This window comes from Acomys russatus, chromosome 5 (genome assembly GCF_903995435.1).
Source record: "Acomys russatus chromosome 5, mAcoRus1.1, whole genome shotgun sequence".
NCBI classification, from domain to species: Eukaryota; Metazoa; Chordata; class Mammalia; order Rodentia; family Muridae; genus Acomys; species Acomys russatus.
The window spans coordinates 19,486,563-19,503,493 of NC_067141.1; the positions used below are offsets into that span (position 1 = coordinate 19,486,563).

Below are 16,931 nucleotides of genomic sequence, written 5' to 3' on the forward strand. Positions count from 1 at the left end.
CTACACAGAAATCTGTCTCAAATGGTGGCACTTTTTTTTTTTTTTTAAAGATTTATTGATTTATTATGAATATAGTGCTCTCCCTGCATGTACACCTGTACTCCAGAAGAGGGCATCATATCACATTATAGATTGTTGTGAGCCACCATGTGGTTGCTAGGAATTGAGCTCAGGACCTCTGGGAGAGCAGACAATGCTCTTAACCTCTAAGCAATCTCTCTGGCCCTGGCACTTTTTTTTTTCCCCCAATCTTAGCACTTGAGAGCTGTAGGCAAGGTGATAAGAAATTCAATGTCATCTTCAGCTACCTGTAAGTTCTAGACCAGTTTGGCTACACGACACCCTGTCATAAACAGAAGATTTCTCTCAGGCATGTCAAGAACTTCTTCATCTTGTGGCAGAGGCAGCGTCCCTCTGGGCACACTTGCTTTCCTGCTCTCCTCCCCTTCCTTCATTCCACCTGCAGCTGTAGTGTTTTGGAAAGGTCCCTAAACAAGCTGGCTGAGGCGTACAGAGTAGAGCCAGGGCACCAATGATTCTACCTTTGAGGCTGGCACAGGTTCCAAGACGCCTGGCAGTGCTAGAGATTCCCAGTTGCCCTGCGGTGTGGACCCACCTCATACCCTGGGGAGCAAGCAGTGATCTTCTATCTTTATTTGAACAGACCCTTACTTTTGGGTATGACTTTTGTTTGCAGTCCTCTGAGGACTGTTACCTCAAGACTCTGCCGCCTGACACCCTCCATCCCCATCCCCCAGTGTGTGCGTGCGTGCGTGCGTGCGTGTGTGCGTGTGTGCGCGTGCGTGTGTGCGCTGCATTCCGTCTACTTGAATGGGGCTCTTCAGTCAAGTATTCACCCTCCCTGCATTTGTCCTGTCATTCAACCATCTAGCAGCTTAGGACTCTATCGAGTGAAGGCCCAGACAGAGTATTTATATATTTTGTGCGGTTTGTTGTTGGTTTGGCTTGAGACAGAATCTTACCCTGTAGCCCTTGTTGGCCTGAAATTTACTATGTAGCCCGGGCTGAGCTCTAACAATCTTCCTACCCCAGCCTTCTGGACTTGGATAATGCCACCACACCTGGACATGTTTAGAAGTGGCAAAGAAACCCAACATGGAGATACAGACCTCTAATCTCAACCACCCAGAAGGCTGAGGGAAGAATATTGCAAGTTCAGGAGTCCCCAGGCTACATAGCCAGAAGAAGATAGTGAAACCTGTCACAGAATTTTTTAAAAAGCCAGTTGTTACCGTACCTGTAATCCCAGCACTTTAGAGGCAGAGGTAGGGGGCTCACTGTAAATTGAGGCCAGCCTGGCCAATACAGTAAGTTCCAGAACACCCAAGGATCCTATGTTATAGTTAAGAAGGGGCATGGGCAAAGGGAAGCAGGGAGGACAGACTTTGAGTGCTAGAATGCGGACTAACATTTGCTCACTGAGTCCTGAAAAACGTTTCTCTCCCTACCGAGCCCTGGAAAGCAGCTCTTGGAGCTGGGACGCAAAGGGTTAAGGGTTGGAACACCCACGTGCAACTCGAGGGCGCTGCTCATGGCTGCTCACATCCAGCACGCAATGAGGGTGAGTGACTCCTACCACGGATAGTCCCTCGCACGAGTGTGGCCCTTGGCGACCCGCAGACACATTAAATCTGGCTGGCTTTTAGATCCCCACCCGGCGCAGCAGGGTCCTCTGCAGCACCAGGGTCATTTTCAGCAATGTCGTTTCTCACTTTAACGGATACAAGACTTGTTTCTTAAAGGAATAAGCGGAGCGAACTGGGGAAAGCAGGGGGCGGGCGACGCTGGGCCGGCGCGGGCTGGAGCGCCCGCAGGGGCGGGCCGGGGTTCGGGGCGCTGCCCGCGGTGACGCGCGGCCCCCGCCCGCCGCAGCGCCACTGCGATGGCTGAGCCCGTCGGACGCTGCCGCCTGAAGCCTGATCGCCGGGAACCTTGGTGAGCAGCGGCGCGGTCCTCAGGATTCATCGCACCCCACAGTTAACCCGGGAGGGGACGAGGGGCGCACTCTGCAGGGCCCTATACGCTCCATTGGCGCCTGGCACCGAGTGTCCAGGGCTGACGGATGCCCTGCGCTGTGGGCTGGAGGTGGTGTCGGGTGCCGGGGATGACATAGGAATGGAGCGAGGTGGTGACGCCCAGGGTGGCGGAGATGGCACCGGAATAGAAAAGAGTGGTGACGCCCAGGGTGGAAGGGATGGCGCAGGGTAGCGACTCTCTCGCAGGGTCGCGCAGGGTGGCACTGGGATGGAGCAGGGTGGCACCGGCATGGAGCATGGTGGCGGGGCTTGCTTGACTCTCCGGGTGGTCGGGGGTTCGGGAGGCCTTGCCTGGATTGAGATCTTTGCCTCTCTAGGAGATTTCTCGCGCTCCACTGGCCATTTATTTCACAGCACCGGTTTCCCGCGGTGTGCGGGAGCAGAGCCAGCCCTGCGCAGGCCTAAGGAGATGAGGGTGACGCTGCGCTGGGTGTGGACGCGCAGGTGCGCCGCCGCGGCTGCCGCCGCTGGGGACTCTCGACTAGTCCTAACCATAGAATCTCCTTCAGAATGGTGCTGCCGGGCCTTTTTAGATTTTTATTCTTTTGGCAGATGGCTTAAATTATTTTCCGTGTCCCCCTTTCCGAGATGAGATGGACGCACAGAACTGGGATGCTGAGGATGTGCGAGGCCTCTGAATTACTGTTTGCTTGCGTTAGGGAGTTGGTGAGAGGACACTAGCCTGGCCAGTTTTCCTAGGCAAAAGATCTGCCTATTAGTTCGACCTTGCCTGTTTTAAAAAACATTGGAATTAAAAAGAAAGAAAGAAAATAAAAACCTTCTGTTTCCCAGCTAGATTCAAGCTTTCTCCATAAGGCGGTGAAACGGGTTTTGCAGGCTGCTTGCAAATATAGTAAGCTGGTGGTGAAGCTGCAGTGACTAAGATCTGGGTGCTCACTGGCAGAACAGCAGGACACCAGAAATGGCTCTGGCCTTGGTTGTGGGGCCCAGACTAGAAGAGCTGAGTTGTGGCAGGGAATGCTTCCAGCTTGCGGTGTGGGTGGAGCGAAGAAGGCTAGGGTCCTCTTTCCCATTTTAATATAGAATTAAAACGAGGAGCACAGGGCCTTCTTGGCCCTCTTCTCTCAGGAAGCCAACTGTGCTTGTGAACTGACACCCTTACAGCAGTGACCCGAGTATTTCTCTCTACCCTGGAGGCTTGGCTGAGCCTGGTTTACCTTCTTCTAACCAAGCTTTGAGGCACAGAAAACACTGAAGACTTTTTTCGGCAGAAAGAGAGCTGGTCAAGCCCAGGTGGGTCCATGTGGTTTTCGGTGCCAGTGGACCTGTGTCCCCTTGCCAGGGATTGTCCTGGCAGAACCAGCAGGTTCCCCAGCTGTAAGGAAATGCCATACAAACTGGTCTGACACTAGTTTAAAAAAAGAGAAGTCATGGCCGGGCGTAGTGGCGCACGCCTTTAATCCCAGCACTCGGGAGGTAGAGGCAGGCAGATTGCTGTGAGTTTGTCACCTGCCTGGTCTACAAAGTGACTCCTGGACAGCCAAGGATACACAGAGGAACTCTGTCTCGAAAAAAAAAAAAAAAAGAAAAAGAAAAGAAAAAAAACAAAAAACAAACAAACAAACAAATAAACAAAAAAACAACAACAAAAGAGTAGTCAGCTAGCCATTTACAAGCCATCACAGCTAGTTCAAAAAATAGATAATCAAACATTGTGATTTGGAGAGGAAAAGATGGATGAAGGCTGAGTCCCGATAGCCCGGGAACCTGTCACTAGTGGTTTTTGCTAGCCTGCTTCTCCTGTTTCTCATGCTGAAGGAATCTGCCACCCATGATTTGAACACAGGTGGCCATTGATGGCATTCAGCCAACCCCTCAGCCAGCCAGCCAGTTCAAGGCCTGGGGGTTGGGTACCAAAGTTTGTGTTCCATGTGCTTTCAAAATTCAGGAGAGGGGGAAAATGTTACAATAATTTAAAAATTATTGCTGTGCATGGTGGCTCACATCTATGAACCTAGCACTCTGAGGGTTGAGGCAGGAGGATTGCTTTGAGTTTAGACTGGGCTATGTAGTGTTTTCTGGACCAACCTGGGCTACAGAATATGACATTATCTCAATACCAAAATCAGTAGAATGTGTTACTATGAGAAATGAAAAGATAAGAAAGAGGAATCCTTTCATAAGTAGCACCAGGGTTGAAGTACACGAACCCTTCACCACCACCTTGCCTAGGTCTCTAGTGAGAACAGCATGGCCTTCTCCATCAGAACAGCCAGATGGTCTCTTTCCCTGCCTCCTTTCTATTTTTGCCTTTACTATGGCAGGTGAGAGCACTTTTCAGGATGTCTGTCTTCTTAACAGATTCTAAGTATAATGGCTTCAGCGTGAAATGTCACGTGTGAACATCTTGTCTTCAGAGTCCCAGCCGCCATGCCCTCCTGCTGTGAAACTGAACTACAATAAAATCACTCCTCTTTAAGTTCCCCTTGGCTGAGTATTGGGTAGCAGCAATGAGAGAGAAGCCCAAAATTCATAATACTTCCAGCGTCAATCATGGCCAACCGCCAGTGCTAGTCACGCTGTCCTTTATAGCAGATAGCTAGAGCTCGTGCCTGCTTCTACTGCCCACCATTGCAATCTCATGACTGTCTGGCTTGACCATGGTGGATACCTCATAAGTGGAGCCATACATGTTCAACTATGCTACTGTTCACGGTGCAATTTCCTTCTTTGTCAAGTGCTACCTTACCAGGTGCACGTCACGTTTTTCAACCCCTGCTTGATGAGCGCTCTCAACCCACCTTATGCTAATGGAATTGCTGTTGGTCACCTATAGTATCACAAGTGTCTTCTAGGAAGTCAAGAGTTGGCTGGGAAGGAAGTGGCCTCAGGGAGGGCTATGTGTGTTCTTCTGGACTTGCCCGGTCTGGGGAGGTTGTGTGTGGGAGCTAGGCATGGTGCTGGGGAAGGGGACAGCACCAAGGGCTGTGTCCCTGGAATTGCTGGCCCAGCTTGGGTACAGGTGTCACAGCCTGGAGTTGGGGTGGGCATGATGCTAGCCATGGTCATGGCCTACTTAGCTGCTTCCTTTGAGTACTAAGAATATAAGAGGCTTGGTTGGGGCGCAGCCCACACTGGCTGGCCCAGACCAGCAAGACTACTATATCCACTGGGTCTCCTCACACCCTGTAGGTGTTCCCTATTGTTGGTGGTTGTCTAGGAATACATGGCATTGAACAAAAGCTGTTGCTTGGTGTGGCTGTTACCGTAAAGGGCACAGCTGAGCTGCAGAGGGGCTTAAACTGTCCCTGGCCATAAGTGAAACTCAAGGGCAGGGTCTACTATGGTGTCCTCAGGGACATTCTACCTGGTTCCCTTTGGAGGTCCTGGTTCCCTTTTCATGTTGTGTGCCTCTTTCTTCACTCCCTTCTATAGTCAGCCAGGTTGGATTTACCTAGTGTTCCTTGTCCCTTACTGGGACTGGAAGATGTGAGGGCAGGTCCAGCATGGAGCAACTGGTGACAACAGTCTTTCTTTCTCTCTCTCTCTCTCTCTCTCTCTCTCTCTCTCTCTCTCTCTCTCTCTCTCTCTCTCTCCCCCTCTCTGTCTCTCTCATTTTTTGAGACAGGTCTCTCTGTGTAGCTTTGGCTGTCCTGGACTCACTTTGTAGACCAGGCTAACCTCGAACTCACAGCAATCCGCCTGCCTCTGCCTCCCCGCATGCTAGGATTAAAGGCGTGCGCCACCACGGCTGACAACAGTCTTTTTACCGTGAGGGCCTTGCTGACCTTACCGCCGTGCTTGCATGTTCTGGATTCCTCTACAGCTCTGATTCCACACAGTCCGATGTTCCAGAATGACTGTTTATTCAAATCACCCTTCAGATATTAGACACAAGCAGGTTGCTGGCCACTCAGAAAGCCACTTCTGCCTGCTTTCTTCCTTTCTCTTTTGTGTACATATATATGTATGTATGTATGTATGGTGTGTGTGTGTGTGTGTGTGTGTGTGTGTGCTCAGGCATGCAAATGGGTGCATACATCATACCATACATATATGGAGGCCAGAGGAAGATTTGGATTCTCAACTTTTTTTTTTTTTTTTAAGATTTAATTATTATTATGTATACAGTGCTCTGCCTGCATGTACACCTGCGCTCCAGAAGAGGGCACCAGTTCACATTATAGATGGTTGTGAGCCACCACATAGTTGCTGGGAATTGAACTCAGGACCTTTGGAAGAACAGACAGTGCTCTTAACCTCTGAGCCATCTCTCCAGCCCTTGATCCTCAACTTCTACCTTGAGACAGGGTCTCTTGTTTGCTACTGCAAGTTTCAGGGTGGCTGTCTCCAGGGCTTTTGGGTTCTTCTGTCTCCAACTCCCATCTCACAGAAAGGTGCAAGGATCGCTGACATGCTACCCACACCTGGATTTTTCTCATGGGTTCTGGGGATTCAAACTCAAGTTTTCACACTTTCATAGAGTGGTTAGGACCTTTTGAGCTATCTCTACAGCCTTCTTTTTTCTTTTCTTTATTTCATTTTTTTTTTCTTTTGTTGTTTTGAGATGGAGTCTCACTGTGCAACCCAGGCTGGCTTGGGCTGAATTCACTATGTAGCCCAGCTTGGTCTTGAATTTAATGCAGTTCTCCTGTCCTGGCCTCCTGTATGTCGGGATTATGGGTGTGCACCACCACACCTAGCCTTTTGATGGCTTACTTTCTAACTTGGCTGTTTCCCCTCTGCTGATGTTGATGGCCTTGGTATTTCCATTTGGTGTTCCTGCTACACACATGTTCCTGCTACGTGCATGTTCCTGTTACACCCAGGCTATTCTAGGTTGGTGTCTTGAAGAGTGAGAAATGGCCAGGCGGTGGTAGCGCATGCCTTTGATCCCAGAACTCAGGAGGCAGAGGCAGGCAGATCTCTGTAAGTTTGAGGCCAGCCTGGTGTACAAAGTGAGTCCAGGATAGCCAAGGCTACACAGAGAAACTCCGTCTCAAAAAACAAAACACAAAAAACAAACAAACAAACAAACAAAACAAAAAGAGTGGGAAAATGCAGAGCTGGAGTGTGTCGTCCCAGGGCTCACCTTTGATGGGAGGTCGGCAGGTGCCTGTTCTTTGCCACATCCACAGGGCACCGGTGAAGCCTGTGTCCTCGCCAGTTCAGGGTGACATGTTGAAGAATCGATATCACCAGGAAGCCTAAGTTAGGGGGACTTTCCAGCTGCCACAGCTATCAGCTTACTCCAGGGAGAGGCATCCTCTGGAGCCAGGGCTTGGGAGCCTGTGTACTCTTCCCTGGGCTGCAAAGCTAATGCTCTGGCTTTTTTCTTTTTCTTTTCTTTTTTTTTTTTGTCTGTAGTATTTGAATTAAAACCCCAGGAGGAGGAGAACATTTTGGAAGTAACCCAGGAAGTAAACCCAAGTGAAAATGCGATTCAAGATTTTCTCACACCTACCTTTATCCCAGCACAAGCCCTGACTCTGAGGGTGGGGACGGACAGGTAGGGCTACCCAAGGCAAGGTCAGTGAGGCCTTTCTGGAGGCACCAGAGGAAGCAGCCACTATCTCCCAGTGTTCCCACCGAGGGATTCCATGGCAGGCTTAGAGAGTGATGGAGGTGGCTATGGAGGCTATGCATATAACTGTGGTGAAATAAACACGGTACAACATTTGGCACCTGTTGAGCAGTGTGTGGTTCTGTGGTATTAAGCACATTTATCCTTTTTTGAAACCATTATGATCACTGCCCACTTCCGGATCTGTTTTCATCTTTCAAAACGGAAACTTTAGGGGCTGGAGAAACAGCTCAGCAGTTAAGAGCTCTTTGGGCTCTTCCAAATGTTAGAAACAAAACATAATCTTGGTGTTGCACAAAGGAATAAGTGATTTCTTTTTGATAGAGGGGTGGGGCTTAGCAAGCACACCGGAGCAGGAAGAGTGCTTGACTTTTATCCCAAGGCAGGTGGTGACTGCATCCACAATGTGTGTAAACAAAAGTTTTAACGGTGGGGGAGGGCTTGTGGGATATTGGAATTTGGTGGGGCTGGCTAACTCTGAGAGAATAAAATGTTGTTTCTCACAACAAGACCTGATCCCAGTTCCCAGCACCTACCTTGGACATCTCATATCTGCCTGTAACTTCAGCTCCAAAAGATATGACATCCCTTTCTGGTCTCTGTAGACACACAGACACATACATTAAACAAATTAAAAAGTTGTTTAAAAAAAAAAATATCTTTTTTTAGCAGGGCATGGTGGCTCATGCCTTCAATCCCAGCACTCAGGAGGCAGAGTCAAGCAGATCACTGTGAGTTTGAGGCTAGCCTGGTCTACAGAGCGAGTCCAGGACAGCCAAGGCTACACAGAGAAACCCTGTTGGGGAAAAAAAAAATTTTTTTTTAAACCCTGAAACTTCATCTGTCTTAGATGCCAACTCCCCATTGGCCTCCCGTGCTTCTATCTCTTTTCTGACCGTCCTGGGGACATCAGAAGTGAACTCATAGTGTGGAACTTCTTGTGATTGGCTTATTTCACCAAGCATCATTTTTCTCCATGCTGTACTATGTTGCTGAATGTGCTGCCATCCCCTTCCATGTTCTTTTTATTTATTTATTTATTTATTCGTTTGTTTGTTTGTTCGTTTGTTTTTTTTGAGACAGGGTTTCTCTGTGTAGCCATGGCTGTCCTGGAACTTGCTCTGTAGACCAGGCTCTAAGATCCACCTGCCTCTGCCTCTCAAGTGTTGGGATTAAAGGTGTGCACCACCATCACTCAGCCCATCTTCTTTTTAATGAAAAAAAAAAAGTCTTTATTCATGCGTATATGTCTCCGGCATCAGCAGGTCCAGAAAATGGCATCAAATTCCCTGGAGCTGGAGTTGCAGGCAGTTGGGAGCTGCCTGACATTGGTGCTGGGATTTGAACTAGTATCCTCTAGAAAATCAACAGTGTTCTTAACTGATAAGCTGTCTTTCCAGCCTCTAAGGCTGAGGAGGACCATAATCTCTTCGCATTTATCCTTCAGCACATGTGTGTGGCTCCACACTTTTAGATTTGTATATAGTGCCACTGTGAGTGTGGCTATGGGAATAGCTGAGATTGTTTTAAATACTGCCTGTTGTCAGAGTCCACTATAAACATAGTTATGTGAATATCTGAGCCATCACTCTATCTGTCTATCTATCTATCTATCTATCTATCTATCTATCTATCTATCTATCCCTGGTTGGCCTTGAACTAGCTTTGTCCTCAAACTCACAGAGATCTGCCTGCTTTTGCTTGCTAAGTGATGGGATTAAAGGCATGCACCACCACACCCAGCCCTGAGACTTTCATAGAAAATAAACAAACAACAACAACAAAACCACTGCCTTCACCCAGGGTGGAGCTTAAGATCACATGGCATTCTGCTTGATGTACTGCCATGCTGTTTCCATGGCGTCTGCCTCAGTTTCCATTCCCACCAGCGGTTGCAAATTCTGTGTCGTACTTGGCTTTCTGTTTATTCTGTGGTGGCTACAAGGTGGTGTCACATTGTGCTTTTGATTGACACGTCACTGGTGGTTGGTTACTAACTGTGAACATCCACTTCTATGGTTGCTGCCATTTGTATACTGACGTCTCCTTTCTTCTTGACATCTTTGGGGGGCACCCATCTGCCTCTTCCAGTAGGTTTTAAGCTTTTTTGAGACGATCCATAAGTGACTCTCTGCCACCCTCTCCCTAGGTGCAGGTGAGGAAGGCTGCCGGTATAGCTCAGGCCCTCCAGCTGTTAGAGGAGCCTGGAGCACAGTGAGCAAAGTAACTGGAAAAAAATGAAGGAGTTTATTTATAGTGCTTTCTTAAACTAAGCTTTATTTTAAGAGTTTTTCTTTGGAGGGGGGTTAAATTTACACAGTAGCATCTCTTGGTGGCAACCACCTCTCCTCCTGGGTTGCACATGTATGAGGGACACACACCCCAGCTCTGGCACACACTGGAGGATCCCCACCCCAAAAGCCTTCCCCAACCCTGCTGCCCAACAGGAAAAGGTGTCTCTGTCCCCTCCCCAGGCACATTAGCTCAGCCTCTGCACTTCACAAGAACAGACCCAGCAGGCTGTGCCTTTGTGTCTGGGCTCTTTCATGAGTGCCGTGTTTCTGGGCTGACCCACTTTCATCTGTGTCGATAATTCTTTCATCTTTGCTGAGGAGCGGTCCATTGTAGCTACATCCCCCTTTCATCCGTTCACCTGCTGAGGGACACAGGGCAGCTGCCAGTCTCAGGCTCTCATTAAAAAAAAATTCTTTCTTGATATTTATTTTTCCTTTTCTCTTCCTCCCCCTCCTCTTCCTCCTCTTTTGCCCTAACTGTCCTGGAACTCGCTATATAGAACAGGCTGGCTTTCAGTTAACAATTCCTTCCTCTGTCTTCCCAGTGCTGGGATTAAAGGTATACAGCACTATGCCTGGCTTGATAATCTTTTTCTAAAAAGCAAAGTTTTATTTTTGTCCAATTTTATTTTATTTTAAACATTTATTTATTTAATTTATTTGTGTGTGTCTGTGTGCGTGCCTGTGTGTGTGTGTGTGTGTGTGTGTGTGTGTGTGTGTGTGTGTGCGCGCGTACAGTTTTCAGGAGTCAGTTCTCTCCTTCCATGATGTGGGTTTCAGTAATTGAACTCAGGTCATCAGACGTGGCAGCAGGTGCCTTTACCCACTGAGTCATCTTGCTGGTCCTAATTATTTATTTTTCAATGAAATGTTTCACATTAGCATACAAAGTAATGAGTTATACTATGGCTTCTTTATACATATGTTAAAACTATAGTTAAGTTTTGGTTAGTATACAAAGAAATGCATTTCATTATATTTCATTCTTTCTTTTCTTTTCCTTTTTTTCTTTTCTTTTTTTTTTTTTTTTTTTTTTTTTTTTTTGTTTTTTCAAGACAGGTACTGGGAACCCGGGAATACAGATTCCATGCTGGCATGTACAGCATGGGCTTCACGTTTCATTCTTATCTGTTCCTTCCTTCATTTCCCTCCTCTGTCCTCTGTCCCCTCGGCTGGTCCCTTTCCTCCCTGGTCCACTCCACTTCTATTCTCTTTTCTCTTTTCTTTTTGGTTTTTCAAGACAGGGTTTCTCTGTGTAGCCTTGGCTGACCTGGACTCAGTTTGTAGACCAGGCTGGTCTTGAACTCACAGAGATCTATCTGCCTGCCTCTCCTGGGAGAGTGCTGGGATTACAGCTGCAAGCCACAGCGCTAGCTTCCCTTTAGACCTCTTCCTCCCCTCCCATAGTCCCCTTTCTATATTCGTGCCCCAATTGTAGATTACAGAAAAACTACAAAACTCCACTGAGTCACCTCTTGCATGTTGTGTGGACAATCCATATTTATCAAAAGCAGAACATTAAAACAGAACTATTAGCCTGGCTTTTAGTCCTAGCACTCAGGAGGTAGAGGCAAGAGGGATTTCTATAACTTTGAGGCCAGCCTGGTCTATCTAATGAGGTCTAGACAGGGCTACACAGTGAGCCTCTGGTTTTCTGTTTGTTTGTTTGTTTGTTTTTAAAGAAGAAGCCTATCAACCTGTCTTATTTCCTGACCCAGGGTTCCATCCTGGTCCTCATGTTGCACCAGTGATGAGGCCCCTGACTCAGCCTTACAGTTCCCATGGCCTCAAGGCCTGAGAGGCCATGGATGGTTTTTGGAGGTGTTTGTAAAGTTGGGTTTATCTGGTGTGTCATGATCTGAAGGAGGGTGTGATCTGGGACCTTCAGTAAGGACACTGGATCCAGGGTGTTGGACTTCCTGCACTTCCCACTGCCAGCGCCCTGTGTGAAATGCTCTATAAAGTGGCAGCTATCCCTAGCTAGTTGTTCGATGTCACACAGAGCCTGGGCTGTCATTTACAGCTTCTGCGGCTGACTCAGAAAGTCCACACTAGCATCTGTGGGCTCTGGTGCGGAGCTCCCAAGACTGCAAGTCCTTTCTTCCCATTTGTATCCACTAAACGGCGTTTTGTGGTGAGGAAAGATGGCTCCCACCCCTTGGCGATATGCTTAGGACCCAGGTAGTTACTTTATGCCAAGGCTAAATTCCAGTGACAACAGCCTTTACTTAGCTTTATGACTGTCTCAAGTTTCGACTTTTAGAGACAGAGAGGCCCCTGCAAGCTTTCCATAAGCCTGGGTGGTGGTTTGAATAAGAATGGCCCCCATAGCTGGGCTTTAGCGCACATGACTTTAATCCCAGCACTCCGGAGGCAGAGGCAGGCAGATCTCTGTAAGTTCGAGGCCAGCCTGGTCTACAAAGTGAGTCCAGGACAGCCAAGGCTACACAGAGAAACCCTGTCTCGAAAAACCAACCAACCAACCAACCAAACAAACAAACAAACAAAAAACAAAAAACCACGAAAGAAAGAAAAAAGAATGGCCCCCATAGACTCAAGTGTTTGAGTCCTATGGTCCGAAGGGTGTGGCATTATTGGGAGGTGGGGCTTTATATGAGGAAGTGCTTTGGAGGTGGATGGGGTTGAGGTCTCAGAGTCTCTTCCTGTTGCCTGCCTAACTAGATCTGGAACTCTCAGCCACCTCTCCAGCACCATGTGTGCCTACTTCCCACCATGCTTCCCACCAAGACAACGATGGACTCAACCTCTGAGCTCTAAGCCAGCCCCAACCAAATGCTGTCCTTTATAAGAGTTGCAGTGGTCATGGTGTCTCTTTACAGCATAGAATCCCTGACTAAGACCCTGGGTCAAGAGAGAGGATGTCACTCTGTAGCCCAGGCTGGGTTTGAGCTAAGGTCCTTGTGCCCTAGCCTCCCACAGTGCTGGGGTGATAGGCATGCACTCACTGCACCAGCCGTGTGTCTAGAGCTTCATGCCTGTCTGCTCTTGCTTCTGGAGCTTTATTGATCTTTTTGCCTGAAAGCCTCAAGGATTTTATCTTTAGCTTTGATATCTTATAGGTTTACTAGATACGTGTTGAAGTCAATAAACTGGATTTAGTCTTCTAGGGACCTGGTGAGCCCTTTGAAATTCAGGTTTTAAAAATCTATGTGGGCAACTTTCTTGTTATAGCTTTAATTTTTATTTATTTATTTTCTGTGTATGGATATTTTGGCTGTTTATGTCAGTGCAGCATGTATGTGCAGTGCTCAAGAAGGCCAAAAGAGGGCGCTGGACCTGAAGTTACAGAAAAAGTTGTATTCTTCCATATTAGTGCTGTAATAATAACCCTTGTCCTCTGGAAGAGCAGCCAATGCTCTTAACTGCGGAGACATTCCTGGTTATAGCTTTAAATATGATCTCTGTTGTCCTCTGCTTTCTGTCCCCTTTGTCTGACTGTCTTTACCTCAGTCAGGGTCTCCTCTACTCTCCTCTGCTCTCTTCTCTCTGTCTTCTCTCTTCCTCTTTGCACCATCATCCCTTTCCCCTGCCTCTTCTTCCCTCTATGTAGCCCAGATTGGCTTTGAGCTTGCCTGTTCTTTCACCTCAGCCTTCTTAGTGCTGGGATTACAAGTGTGCGCACCATGCCCGGATACCCTCGCCTCTTTAGGCTAGTGCTAGCACTGAGATACAATCCAACATGGTAGATTTTTATGAGTGGCTCTGAGGATTGAACCCAGGGCTTCAAACAGGCTAGGCAAGCACTCTGCTGTTAAACTACATCCCTACCCTACCCTTACCTGTCATTAAGTCACATGCCTGTATGTCACATGTCTGCATGCTTGCTCTTTTCCTAGGGGGAGGAGGTGGCCTTCTGAGTTCTTTGAGACCTTGCTGTGACCTAGCCAGCAACTCACAGTTTCCTCTAGCTGGTGGGCTGTGTACTAACTCCTTCCTTTCCTGTCTATCCCTTGTGAGTTTTCCTGGCCTGCCTTTGTTTGCCATAAGGGCCTGACGCTGGAATGGGTGAACAGCAGGAGTGATGCAGACTGGGATCTGCTTCTTTTCTTTTTCAGTCACATTTGCTTGACAATTTTGGTATTTTCTGACTTTAAGTGTAGATCTGTGAAGACTTTTTAAGGCTGTGGAGTTATTTGTATGGTTTAAGGAGCTGGTTAGTCCAATCGTACATGATCTTTTATGATGATCACTCTTGTACAAGTCTGTGGGCACTTTAGTATTTCTGGAGAAATTCCTCCTAGTAGAACTGCTGGGCCATAGGATAGAGATGTGTGTGTGTGTGTGTGTGTGTGTGTGTGTGTGTGTGTGTGTAGGCCCAAAGATCACCATCTTTACTTTTTGAAGCAGGGACCAGGCAGGTGGTAGTACTCACCTTTAATCCCAGTACTTGGGAGGCAGAGGAAGGAGGGTCTCTGAGTTCCAGGCCAATCTGGTCTACAGAGTGAGTTCCATGTCAGCCAGGGCTACACAGAGAAGCCCTGTCTCAAGAAATAAAGGGAAAAAAAACCTTTTGAGGGAGGTGTCTCATTAACTATGGAGCTCCTTGATTTCACTAAACTGGCTAGCCTCTGTCCCTGCCTCCTAGATGGCTGTTCTAGGACTGGCCGCTGGCACTCATGCCATTTCTTCCCTTTGACAGCTGTTCAAGTTGAGCTCTTACCTAGGAAGTGGAGAACAAACTATTTCCACAGGAGCCCTTTGGTTCTTGGTGGCCAGGGAAATTGATTCACAGGCCCAGCATCTCCGCAGATAGCCTCAGAGAGGCTGGAGCAGGTGTGTGAAGTGGGCTGTCCCAGTATCCATGACAAATGCCCTCCTCCTCTAGCAGCCCACAGAGTGCTTGTGGAGTTGTGCTTTGGTGCCTCGGGTGGAGAACGCAGCAGCATTTGAGACGTGGTGTGAGTAGATTAAAACGCAGCCTTTCTCCCTCAGCATTAGAGGGGGTACCGGATGCCAGTCAGCTCTGCCAGAGTGCCTGGTGGCTATGATGAACCAGAAAGAGGAAAAGAGAGAGAGTGGCAAATCACAGCCATGGTCCACATGTCAGCAGAGCCAGCTGGCAGGGTCTGGGCATGCAGGTTGCCTCAAGCCTCGGCTTTAATTAATGCCTGCTCATGTGTGTGTCGTATCCCTGCCTGACCTTGCTGTTTCTCTTTGCTTAACATCTTAAACTTTTTGTTTCAACTTGGGAACTTTGTCAGCAGGAGCCTAGCATTGGCATCCTGGTTTTGACTCCTCTCACACCAGAGGTCGCCTTCACCCCGATAACTAGCCTTCTCTCCATAGGAACTGTGGGTATCAAACTCTGCTTTCCTCATCTGGGTCAAAGACCTCGAGGAGAAATTTCAGCCTCACCTATACACTGGAATTTGATAGGGAACAAAGCCATTCCAAATGAATTTGCAAGGCACTGTTGAGCCTGGTCTACCTGGTACTGCCCTTGTCTGTCTGCCCTTACCAGCATTGGCTACAAACTTGTCATTATGGTGAGTTTTCTGTTCCTGTGATAATCAGCTTACCAAGAAAGAAAGTTTTGGTTCAGGATTGTAGAGGCCGTGACTAACTTCCGGGGTCCGTGAGCCGATGCTGCCACTGCACGCCATAGTACAGGAGACTGGTCATCTAGTGGTGGTCAGGATGGCACTGTGGTCCCAGTGTCCCCTTAAAGGCACACCCTCTAACCCAACATCCTCCACTGGGACCTGCTTCTTAAAGGTTCTACCACTTTCTGGATTCAAGTCAAAGAGGTACTTGTGGCTCAAAGTCTGACTCCACCGTCTAAAATCCGGGCACAACCTAGCCTTATTCCCAGTGGGCAGTGGGCTTTGGGTACTTCCTCTTGCATTGCTGAGTCCTGCCTTCCCAATACCTTGACATTTTCTACAGCCCAGCCTGTGAAGCTTTGCTAACAAAAGTGCCCAGAGCCAGCTGCCTGGAAGTGGTAGATATGGCGCGCCCCTAACGCTTTTGCAGTTTACTGTTGTTCACGAGGAGGATAAAAGTTTTTGAAATGCACACGTCTAATAACCTTGACATTGAGGGAAGTCCCAGAGAGTGAGTCTCACAGCTGGAGAGGGGCCACCAAGCTCTTTAGAAGGACACAAGGGGGTGTGACTTTTCCTGCCCCCTGCCTTGGGCTCAAGTCAATGCTTGGAAAGCCCTCATCTTTGCTCCTGAGTAGAAAGGCACAGAAACTGTCTGAATGTTCTGTCCTCACAGGAATGGGGAACGGGCCATAAAATCTTTGAAAGAACAAAGTGGTTCTTCCCTTAACACACAGGCCTCAAACCAGACTCTGCCTGCTACTGCCGGGGCTGCCAGGTGTCTCAGGTGAGCAGGGCTTGCTGCAGTAAGACTCACAGGATAGCTCGGGACTGTTTACCAGCACTTGGGCATGATGGTGGATGCTCCATTCTACATGCTTCCTACAAGATGGCAGACAACATGTGATCTGAAGTCTGCTTAGATCTCTGTGAGTCCACCCTGGATGGAGCTGGGGGTCTTTACAAGCTTGGACAAGGCTGAGGGGAGGAAGGGTGACTGATGTACTTCCCACATGCGAACAGGCTATTGTCCCTCCTCCCTGCTATTGGAGTATGGAATGGAGACGGTTGCTAGGTGGATGGTAGAACAGCTTGTCTGGGCTTTACCAGTTTGAGCAGTAAAGACCTGCATCAGGCATGGCAGCTGCCACTGGAGCGTCGAGTTTCTCCTGTTCCTGACCCTACTATGACTGGCTGGTTACAGGTCTTCCGGGTGGACTGAGAGGCTTTGGTGTGGCTGCCCCCTGACTCTCTGAGCCTCTAAAACTCATTTCTGGGCCTCATCTAGAATAAGGAGATTCTCCCTGTTGGCTCAGCCAGAGTGTGGGGTACAGCTGTGGGGCCCCATCTGCTGCCTCTGACTTCCCAGAAAAGGAGCCCCGCTCCCAACTCTGCACCCTGTAGGTTGAGTGTTGTGTGGCTCTTCTTGGGAAGATGTTAAAAAGAAATCTATTCACCCAGGACAGACAGG

The 16,931-nt window shown here is 48.4% G+C and overlaps 1 protein-coding gene across 2 annotated transcripts in view; it reads left to right on the top strand.

Annotated features, from left to right (window-relative positions):
- Positions 1–1,536: 1,536 nt before the first annotated feature.
- Jakmip3 (Janus kinase and microtubule interacting protein 3) overlaps positions 1,537–16,931 on the top strand; it is a 109,733-nt gene continuing 94,338 nt past the window's right edge. The window contains exon 1 of one of the 2 annotated variants that reach the window (XM_051145528.1): positions 1,537–1,582. The gene's annotated coding sequence lies outside the window, so the exon portion shown is untranslated. Of the gene's footprint in view, positions 1,583–1,872; positions 1,957–16,931 lie in introns of those variants that run through there. The other variant, XM_051145527.1, reaches the window with a different exon arrangement.